This window comes from Parasteatoda tepidariorum, chromosome 3 (assembly GCF_982258835.1).
Source record: "Parasteatoda tepidariorum strain Cologne lab strain chromosome 3, Ptep-v5.0, whole genome shotgun sequence".
NCBI lineage: Eukaryota > Metazoa > Arthropoda > Arachnida > Araneae > Theridiidae > Parasteatoda > Parasteatoda tepidariorum.
In genome coordinates, this window is record NC_141757.1 from 48,518,845 (window position 1) to 48,530,159 (window position 11,315).

At 27.9% G+C, this 11,315-nt stretch overlaps 1 long non-coding RNA gene across 1 annotated transcript; it reads right to left on the reverse strand.

Annotated features, from left to right (window-relative positions):
* Positions 1-286: 286 nt before the first annotated feature.
* LOC147813788 (uncharacterized) lies at positions 287-7,225 on the reverse strand. Its single transcript, XR_015432275.1, has 4 exons — positions 7,090-7,225; positions 4,151-4,253; positions 3,415-3,524; positions 287-490 (listed from the first exon to the last, which is right to left on the reverse strand). It is a non-coding gene; the product is annotated as an uncharacterized LOC147813788 (long non-coding RNA).
* Between the last annotated feature and the right edge of the window lie 4,090 nt (positions 7,226-11,315).

The window sequence follows — 11,315 nt, forward strand, 5'->3', positions numbered from 1 at the left end:
CATCAACAGTTACTGATCTTCAGTAGAGATTTGAGTGCTCTAACTATTGGGAATTTAATAGTAAGATTCCAACCTAATAGCGAGCAATAAAATAATCTTTTAAAAATTCAAGATTATTACATAACTTTTTTTTTCGTATATTGAATGTGTTTAAATGAGTATGAATAGTATGATAATACTTTTCACTACATACACAAGCCCATTAAAAAAACTGATCGCTTTATCCAATGTATTAGTTTTATTTTTTTAATATTTCATATGTTATTTATTGAATATATAGACAAGATTGACAAGAAATAAATTATTTATTTTCAGAAAGAACAGTTTTATATAAAATAAATCAATAGGTTTTTTACAATTTGTAAAATAATTTTAGGTTAAAGTTTAACGTATAATGCTGAAATATAGTTTAAGAAAAACAAGTTGGTGATCTTCTTAGCTTTGAATCCAGTTTTCTATCTCTCTTTTATTCTTGTTTCACACACACATACTGAAAAAAAAATTGTGAGAAAGTTTCATTCCGACAGATTATAATGGTTAAATATTGATTTTTTGAGTAATTTGAGTTTTTTTCTTTCTTTCTTTAAAATGGAATAATGTTTTGCGTGAAAAATGCTTGCGCTAAAGCTAATATTACAGTAAATAAATACATTTTACATTTTCGCCCAAACAATTGCAAATTGATTCTAGTGAAAATGTTTTATATTTAGTTTGGGCAAGGAGTTATGTATTTAATTATTTTGGATATTAAAGTTTAATTATGCTTTTGCCGTTCCTGAAAAATTCCGTTTTGCATCATATTTGAAAAATCTATTTAATAAAAAAAAAAAAAGCCACGCGCGGAAAATTTTTGTCAGTATCGAATGTAAAGATTTAAAAAAATAATTCGCGATCGCAACGCTTGAGTACGCCCTCTAGCGGGAGCCTGAAAATATCCGCATGAGTTCTATCATAACCATTGGCAAAGACGTTCGCCATTTTCTTAGCAGCAAATAAGAAGCCAAATTTCCCTAAGGAAAAGGCAGAAGAACTTGAGAAAACTAACCAGAACATGCCAAACACTGAAGCAGAACACGCCAAGCATTTGAAGAACAATTTCTTAATAATTTTTACCTTTCTATTATCAACAAATTTGCAACTTTGGGATCGCATATTGTTACAGAAGTGTGTACTACGATAAAATAAGTTTTTGTGGGTCTTCAATTCATTACAAATTAAAGAAAAGGCAACATTGCTTTCTTCATTCCAATGGATAAATGTGACTTCAGAACATACAGAACTGTAATAGTTATAGAATATTCTTCTTCTTCTTTATAGAATAGTATATATTTCTGTATCAATATAATTCGAAAAACAACAATAAAGAATCATCCGAATTACGTGAAATAGTGTCATTTGTGATGATTATTAAGAAATTTTTTATCGTTTTCTTGGTAAGTATTTTTAGTTTTGAAAGAATAATTTAAACTAGAATTCAGCTATTCTGTTTCTCAAGTTACATATTGAAATTGGTATCGTGATCTTAACATTATAAAATTTTGCTGTGTGGCATGTTATCTAAAAATAATGAAGGAATAATCTATGTATATATTATTTGAAAATAAAATTTTCAAACGAAGAATATACCATTTTGGAATTCTCCGGACATATAAATCAGGTAAGTGTTATGATTTTTATAATAAATTTACGTTTAAGAATTTTTTTTTCTTATTTGATGATAATTTTCTATAGAATGGTTTTCTACGTCCATTTATGAATAATAAAAAAAAACATGTGAGAAATGTTATTTTAATGTGAGAAATTTCAGAATTGTTTTTTTTATAAGCATTCTTTATTTTACGTTTTTTAGTTTCTAAATAATGATTTTTATTGAAACTTAAAATTTTCTGATAAAATTTGTAGACAAAAAACTTCTTTCACAAAGTTAAATTATATACAATTATGAGGCTTATGTATACTTTTTGCTTATTTTAATGTTTGAAGTAATATGATTCTTAAAACTATGGAATGTAAGGATTAAATAGGCCTTTCATGTTATATCATTAAATTTAGTAAAACTATTTCTCAGACATTGGGTGTTAACTCTAATAAGAAGATACATATTTTTTTCAGTTTATGTACAAATATTTTTCCAATGTGTTTTGGATGTTCTATCTCTAAAAAAAAAAGAGATACCATTTTGTTTTCGTTTGCACAAGAAAGAATATCATACATTTTTCTTTTTTAAATTTAATGAGCCACAATAAAGAAGGAACGTACAATGCTACACGCTACATTAAAGACGTCTCCAGAGTAACTGTTCATATAGAAATTGCAGGTATTTGTCTCATACAACAACGTTTCTTATAGTTCGTTGCGATCGCGAATTATGAAACCATTTAATGGTTCATCGTTAATTTACTCAGATAAAATAATGCATAAATCTTAAATTTTTTTCCATACAATCAGCATAAGATGCAATATTGCACGTACTCGCTGCAAAGCAAAATATCATTTTTTAATGCTGTTTCTTTTTCCTTAACGCTTTTTTATTTTTAATTTTTCACTGAAAACTGCAATTTCATTTAAAAAGTAGAATTAGCGTAAATCTTTTAAAGCCTTTACTTAATGCATACAAAATTCAAAATTAATTTCATGCTGCATTCTAAACATATTTATTAAAAAAGAACTCTGTTTAATTTTAATCAGTTAAATGATAGTTAAAAAATTACGAAAACGAATTTTCACAACACACTATTGCAAAAAGCACAACATTTTCTAGTTATTAAGTTATTCTTTTAAATGAGCATACTAAGTATTTGTGCTATGAAAAAAAAAATCGATTTCCTAAAAAACTTACTGTAGTTCACTGTTTTTCAAAGTGACAAAATGGCAACACTTTTGACCAAATGGGTTCAGCGCAACTCTACGGCAGGACGCTTAACTACTAATTGAGTTTATTTTTTTCATTTACTATTTTAAATGAATTTATAAAGTTTGCTGTATATTTGTACAGTAAATTACTGTAGAATATGTAATAGATTTTAATTCATTACAATATATATATATATATATATATATATATATATATATATATATATATATATATATATATATATATATATATATATATATATATATATATATATATATATATATATATTATATATATATATACCTATCTTTATGAAAATACACCTTTATATGGGTGACAAGCACCATTAATTCCTCAAAATAATAACGCTGCACCCTCTTGAAACGATTAGTATTTTCTCAGAGGAGCTTCTGCAGTTTTATTCTCATGATTTCTTAACTTCTAGTCTCTCTTTAATGAAGAAGTTAATCAGAAGGAGATTAATAACTACTACCAAACAATAACCAATACCCAAAAATTACCACTACCAAATTTTCCTTGGCTAAATCGATTCAACTTACTCTGTTATTTTTCTCTTTGCACCGGAGATGATGTTCTGGATAACAAGGAGGATAATCCTGGAAAGTATCAACCTCTCTAATGGGCTTTGTACGTGGAGAACATAGTTGGCCTGCAGACATATAAATGACTTAAATTATACATTGTAGCAAATGTTGTGACAAAAATGACAGACGAAAGAAATGACAGAATGCAAAAATGACAGGTGGCTTGAAAAATCAATTATCATCTCTCTCCTGGCTTAATTATGATGCACCATTAACACTGAAATATAGATCTCTAAACTATTATTGAATCTGTGTAAAAGCTGTTAAAGCTGATTCTATTCATAAAATCCTGTTATAGGTTTCCGATCATGAGCTGAGGTGTCCAAAGTTATAGTAAAGCCAATTGATATATTCAGCTATTTAGGGCAAATGCAAAGAAAGTCACAGCGAAAACGCAACGGAGAAGCGGGGGAAAGTAAATACAGGCCCCTTATTTGTCGTATTGTGAAAAGAAATGGATAAAAAAATCTCATATATATTTAAAGAGCTTCCTATCATTGTGAACTAAATCAGAATTGTATACCGGTTGGAAATTCTCGCAAAAAGATGTATGCTCCTATTTAACGTGTGAAATAGTGTTTTACATATTAAAATAAATTGATATGATAAGTTGCTCATTCGAATACATTCTTATAAAATTATATATTTTTGTAATAAAAATAACCAAAAAACTTCTAAAAAAAATATTTACCCTTTCTAGCAAGCTCTTTACAATGGGGTGAGCCATCTAATGTAACACATGCCTGTCCATGTGGGCAATCTTTGGTCTTCTCACAGTCTTCCGACATTTCAACCTTCAAAAGAAATTAGTTTGAAACATTGGAGATTGAGTTATAGCGGTCTCATGTAATACAATAAGAGTAGGAAATATGAAGAAGGTTTGAATTGTTTTTTTTTATCGTCTTTCTTGTGTATGAACAATGCAGTGTGTTTGACAGTTTCGATTCGCAAAAGTACAAAGCGCAAAAAAAGAAAAGCGAAATAGACTACCTTAAATAATTATTGATTTAATGATAGGATCTTCATGTTCTAGGACTCAATCTTGATGGTACGGAGATTGACCTCAAATATGCTAATTAATTAGTTCAGACGATATTTTAAGTTTCGAAATCAGACAAAAAAATTCACTTTCTCTGAATATATCTCTATTTTTCGACAGATTAGGATTTCTGACCTCCAAGATACAGGGGGCAGTCGCAATTTAGGAAATATGGTCCTAATAATTTGGTCAGATTAGATGTCCAACGCATGGATCCCTTAATGTTAATTTTACTTTTTGTGTATTTCGTCACATCTGGAGAACTTTTACAACAAATCGAAAAATTCCTGCTCACAATTATAAAATTCACTTATCCAAAGATAATTTCATACAAAAAAAACTTTTAGTAAATATTTGTTGGTTTTCATTATTATATTTATTAATAGTCGAAAAAATTTTTTTGAATTGTAGGGTATACAATTTTTTACATTATTTCGGAGAATGTAATTTTGCATGGCAAAATATAAAGTTTGACTAAAATTGGTCAAATAGTTACTGAGAAGTCAAATTTTAAAAAAGCCGTATGTTTAAATGAGAGGGGAAGTTTTTATATAGCTGCCTCTGAAAGTATTTATGAATCTTTATTTGAGGGCAAATATATCATATCCAGACATCCACAAAGTGAAATACTTTTAACTTGAGATAATTTTGTATACTTAGTAATTTTAAGCTTTTAAATTTTCATATTTTGTTTTTTTAGTGGTACATCCGAAATAGCAGAAATTTGTTATCTCGTAATCAAAATTAGAGAGTCGACTTTTTACCGCGGATCGACTTATAAATCGGAATATACGGTAATTACTCATTTATTTGGATACGCTGTTTCTTAGTTCCTTAGAAGTGCCATTAAATTAAATTATCTTTCATTTCATCTTTGCTTTAATTTACTATTTTAGATTTTAGTATACATTTAATTGAAAAAAATATTTAGAAGTTGTAATAAAATTATAACATTAAAAGACTAAAAAATATTATTGACTCTCAAAAGAAGGTTTGCTTTAATATCCTCGTAAGATCCATACAGCCAATAAACATATTTTTCGTTGTCTTAAAAGTTGGCATAAGTTGCCCTGAACAACAAATCTTATTTAGTTAGAAATTCATCACAATACCTATTCTTTGTAAATTTAAAAAATGCAGGAAAAACATCCAAAATTTGAAAAAAGAATACACCTAGAATTATTCGGGTAATATGAGTTTATACTTATTTACTGTCTTGATTTATGACTACGATTTCAAATCTAGAAATACATTGAAATTCTAATTATTTTAAAAGGCAGATCAGTTTGTCACCGAAGGCGGCATGTATGCTATATGATCACAGCGAAATATAAATTCTTATGCCTCTTTTATCATCATTATTTTGCCAACCATCATACTATACTGCTCTAAAGTGCAAATTTATTACCAGCAATAAGCTACGGTTCCAGATTCAAATTTAAAAGAGGACAACGCTTATATTTTTTTAAAAAAAACTCTTAATAACCCATTTAACTTATCGATTCGTAATTAATCGATTCGTAATATTTTCATTATTCAGGAACTCAATTTATTTAAGAACTTACTCGCGAATTCAACGACGTAAAAGGAACAAGGCTATGGAAAATTTGTCTCTCAATCACAACTTAATAATGGACCAAATGATATGCTAACCAAAAATGTTTAGTACTTTTTTTTCCAGATAATTTAACCAGTCGTAAAAAAATATCCTAAAAATACTTGAAGATTGAAAATACCTATAAATCAAGCTAAAAGTGAGCGTTTAAGTTTTGTTTTATAATCTTGAAAAAATGCATGTTTTAAAAAAAATAAAATTTTAAATATTTAGAAAATATATGAAAAGAAAAGAAGATCAGTAACAGCTCACTTGCAACTAGTTTAGTTAAGTCTTAGTGACTAGAAACGATTCAACATGTATTAGCAAAGGATATAATGAATTGCACATGAAATAAATAATCCATATAATCAGATTAAAAGTGGTTTCACATTCTGGAAGGTCTTCATGATCCAAAAAGAAAATTTCTCATGATCAAATAAAGTTCCAAAGTATTCAGATTGCAGACTGACATCAATATCTTAGTCATGCTTCTGAAAATAAGTTCATGAATTTCTTGCCTCTCTAAAATGTAACAGAAACCACAGATTCCACATGTATCATAGCACATGGGATAATAGGTAACTCATAAATTTCATATTGCTAAGTTGAAGTTGGTTTCACATTCCTGAAGTCCTTTAGTATTCAGATAGGAGATGGACCAATAAGCATGCATTTGTAGATTAGGTTAGACTCTGTCTGCATGCATTTGTTGATTAGGTCCGATATTATAAAACCTAAGTTTTTTTTCGTCGTAGAAATTTATTTTAAAATGATCGCAGATTACGGTGCATAAAAAAATCACTGCATGCTGTGTTGTATTGATAACAAACCTATATTTCCTTAGAAAAGGCACATTAATTCTGAATAAACTAGTTTGTGGCACTTACTACTCATATTAATTTTAATCTATAACGTTATAATTGTCGTACATAAGTTGATTCAACTATATTTACTCATTAATTTTAATAGAAAGTATTAAGCATGTGATACTTACATAGCTTGCGTAGCAAGCGAGCACTAGAATACAAAGCATGAGTTTCATCATTTTAAATGTTAAAGCTTGAAATGCTTCCAGTAACTTTTCGTAACAGTTTTCGAATGAACAGTAACAGTTTTTGTTTGAGTCGCTAAAGTTGCTCACATTTTATACTTGACTTAGGGCTAAATGTCTGCAACACTTTTTTGACGTTTAAATGATTTAGAGCCTTTAAACAAAGATGCATTATTTAAAAAGATAGTTTCATTGGAGTTATTGTGAAAATTTTAACGGTCTTCTTTTTTTTAGAAAAACAACACAAAGACAGAACTTGCAGTTGTAATTATCTCTAAACTAGCGTTACTAACAAAGCAAAATATTTTCGTCTAGTTATGTAAAAAAGATTTATTGTTTAGATTCGATTGTGCGAGGCAATGAGACTTTTTGCACAACATTATTGTTCCATATTTTAAAATTAGAACAGTTTATTTAAAATCATTCAAGTTGAATTTAATCTGAAAGGAAAAATAATTAAAATCCTGAAGAATTTTGTCAATTTTTAATTTACTTAAAATACTGAAAAATGGTAGCATGGAGTGAAATCGCCCTCTATCTATACATCTATACATAATAATAAACGCGGCTGTGTGTGTGTCTGTAATCACAATATATCGCCCCAGAAGCCTCGCCCAGGCACGAAACTCGGCGTAAAATTGTGTTTTGACATAATGAAGAAGTATTTTTTTTCTTCAAAAATTTGGAATTCTTTTTAGTTATCAGTCATTTTGTAAAAAAATCTATGCTTTTTCGTCTTCAAAGAGCCATATTCAAAAAACTATTAAAAAATGCATATACTTTTCTCCATTCTTATAAATGTATGCTAATGCGAACCTTACAATTGGAATATTAATTTTTGACAATTTAAGCCATTAATATACGAAGGAATTAATAATTTTATTGTAAAGTTCGCATTAGTTTACATTTATCAAAGTGGAGAAAAGTTTAACTTTTGTATTAAAAATGTGGCAGCATATTTGATACGTAAATAGAACGCTTCGCTTTGATATATTTGTCGCTGTTCATAATAAGTTTTTCTTCTTCTTTCCACGCTCTATTTTTTTTTCTTAAGCGAGGACGATAATTTTTGTAGCGATATAGAACTAGATACCATAAAAAATTATATAGAAATAGATATAATAAAATATTAATTCGTTTTCGTGTTCTTTTCATGTATTTATCATTTTAGTTTTTTTTCTTAAGCGTTGTAGCTATATAATATATAAAATAGGAATTTAATTGTTTTTGAAGGAACGATCACACTTATCTTGGATCTCTTTGGATTTTCTATTCTTTATTTTAACAGTTTTTATTAAATGTAATTAGCTATTTTCAGAAAAATACAGTTTGCAGGTAAGCACTTAGATTTTAATATTGAAGTTTCATGATTTGCTTTCGTAGTAATTGTTGTTCTAAAGTATTCGTTGACTTCGTAAAATCCTGATTACTGACATGGCAGAACCGCCTTCCAAAAACTTTGTATTTTGTCAAAGAAAAAAATATTAAGAGATTCTCAAAGAAGAAGAAGGGCCCAAGAAACGTCTGTGGAACGTCAAAGAAGGATGGAACATGACCGAATTTCGACAAGCAATTCTAGAGCCCAAGAAGTATCAGAGAAACGTCAAAGAAGATTAGAAGAGGTTTTCAGCTATTGGCCAATGATGATTTCGAAAGCAACTTTTGTATGCTTTTACAATTTCTGAGGCCCTTTTCTTAAAAAAAAAAACAAGTCTCCAACTGATAGTTATATTATAGGTTAGGTTACCATAGGCCTTAGGTTACCATAGCAAAGTAACATTTTCAAACATCCTCAAGAGCTATAACGCATCTGCAGCAGAACTGGATATGAAGACAAAATTGCAGGAGAGGAACACTTTAATTGTCCACTAATCTTCAGATTTCCCGCTATGTTTTAAAAAACTTTATTTGTGAAAACCTTTTCCGTGGCGGACAGCTGGCCGCCTTTGGCGGCTAGTTAAAAATACAATGAACTTTGAGATCACCAGTGTTAGTTATAGAAAGATAAATCTAAATCATGTAATCAATGGAATTAATGTACTACAATTAATTAATCGATAATACTTAGTTTATTTTTATTTTTCATTCAGATAAGAATACTTATTAAGTTTATAAAAATAATTCCGTTCAGTTTATCTTTTCTTTTATCGGTTATTCAGATTTTTAAATCGTTCCTGTTGGTAATCGAATTATCGTAAACACATAGATAAATAATTTATTCTATTATCTAAAAGAAATACTTACAGTTATCTAAAAGAAATATTTGCAGAATCTGTCGAGCGTAGTGGGGTCGTCTAAACACCATAACATAATTAATCTCTAGCTACAGATTTTATTGGGCAAGTAGCCATATAGCAAATTAAAACTATATCTTACAAAAATATTTATTATGAAACTGGTAAATGTTTTTTTTTCACATGTTAAGTTATCACAGGTTGGGATATTCTTTTATTTTATTAAAATTTTTTCAGTAGTTAAGCTTTAAGAAAGTAATATTTTTGAATAACAGTTAAATAACCTTATTTATATGATACAATATGCATTTAAGTAAGCGTAATAAGTTTAAATATAAAGGTAACAAAAGAAGTAACTTTTGCTTGTTTGTTTGTTAAAACAACATTCGTGTCCTATTAACTATTTAATCAATTTTTTTAGGAACTATAAACACATTTGTATAGTTCGTTTGGGTGTCAAGACATGATAGATCTATTATATTTTTATGTATTTTAATTAGGTCATCTTATTTTTTGATCTCTATTAATTTTGTATCTATATACATATTTCACCGGAATTGTTCCAGAGTGAAATTACGATACAAAATTATAACTGAAGTTCACAATATTCTTTAAAGGTTTTTTAAAAACTGGTTTGTTTAGTTGCTTTTTTATATAAATAAATAGTTTTTATGTTTAATGAAATTGTCCTAAACCGTAAAATCCGATTTTGAGAATATTATTATTAATTCAAATTTCGTAACCTATCTTAATTTTATTTAATTTTTGAAACTAATTTTTGAAGTCCATCGCATTGAACATTTCAAAGTTTTGAAAGTTAAAAAAACAGAAAGTGTTAAGAATATAAAAAGTTAAATAAATAAATATTAATCAATCAGATAAATATTTAATAGTAACTTGTTTAAGTTAAATGTTCCTGCAGTTATTTTGTTCTATTATTTTTATTTTCAGAAGATTATAAATTTATAATATCAATATATTTGAAATAAGTATATGAAAGACAAAAAATAAAATTGAGCGTAATATTTAAATGTTTTTTTCAGACTGTTTTTTTTAGTGTTTTATGCTACGTAGTTGAAGAAATCTTCAAAGAATATTCAGTTTATTGACAGGAAATAATAGCTAAGTAATAAAGAATTTTTTTCTCCAAAAACTATGCATGTTTTTATGTTTATGTACTGTGAATAAAGAACGGACTACCCTTAATAACTTTTGATCTAATGATTGGATCTTCACGCTTTATGACTCATTCTTAATGTTTCGAAAGGGTGACATCAAATATGCTAATTAATTAGTGCAGACGATTTCTTAAGTCACGAAATCAGACACGAAAAGTTTCTCTGAATAAACATTCCTAATTTTCGACGGATTCGAACTTCTCACCCCCAAGACATAGGACGTAGCCGTCTTCTCGGAAATATGGCCCCCATAGTTCGGTTACGAGAGCTGTCCAAAGTTTGGACTCCTTAATGTTAATTTTACTTTTTGCATATTTAGGGAACTTTTTAAGCAAAATGAAAAAAATTTACACGCAATTATAAAACTCGTTTATCCAAGGAAAATTCCATGCAAAAAAAACTTATAATAAATATTTTTTTAATTATTTTATTTAATATTAGTCAAACTTTCTGAATAGTAAGGTATACAATTTTTCACATCATTTTAAAGAATATAATTTTACATGGCAAAATACAAGATTTGAGAGAACTCGGTCAAATAGTTCCTGAGAAATCGAGTTTCAACTCTTTTGAAGATGAGATTTCTTAAGAACTATCCAGCCGATTTCGCTCAAACTTTGTATTTTGTCATGTAAAAGTATTTTCCTTAAAATGATGCAAAAATTTCTATTCCTTAAAATTCAAATTTTTTTCGACTAATATTAAAAAAATAATAATAATAAAATAGGAAATATTTAAAAAAATTTTTTTTGCATGA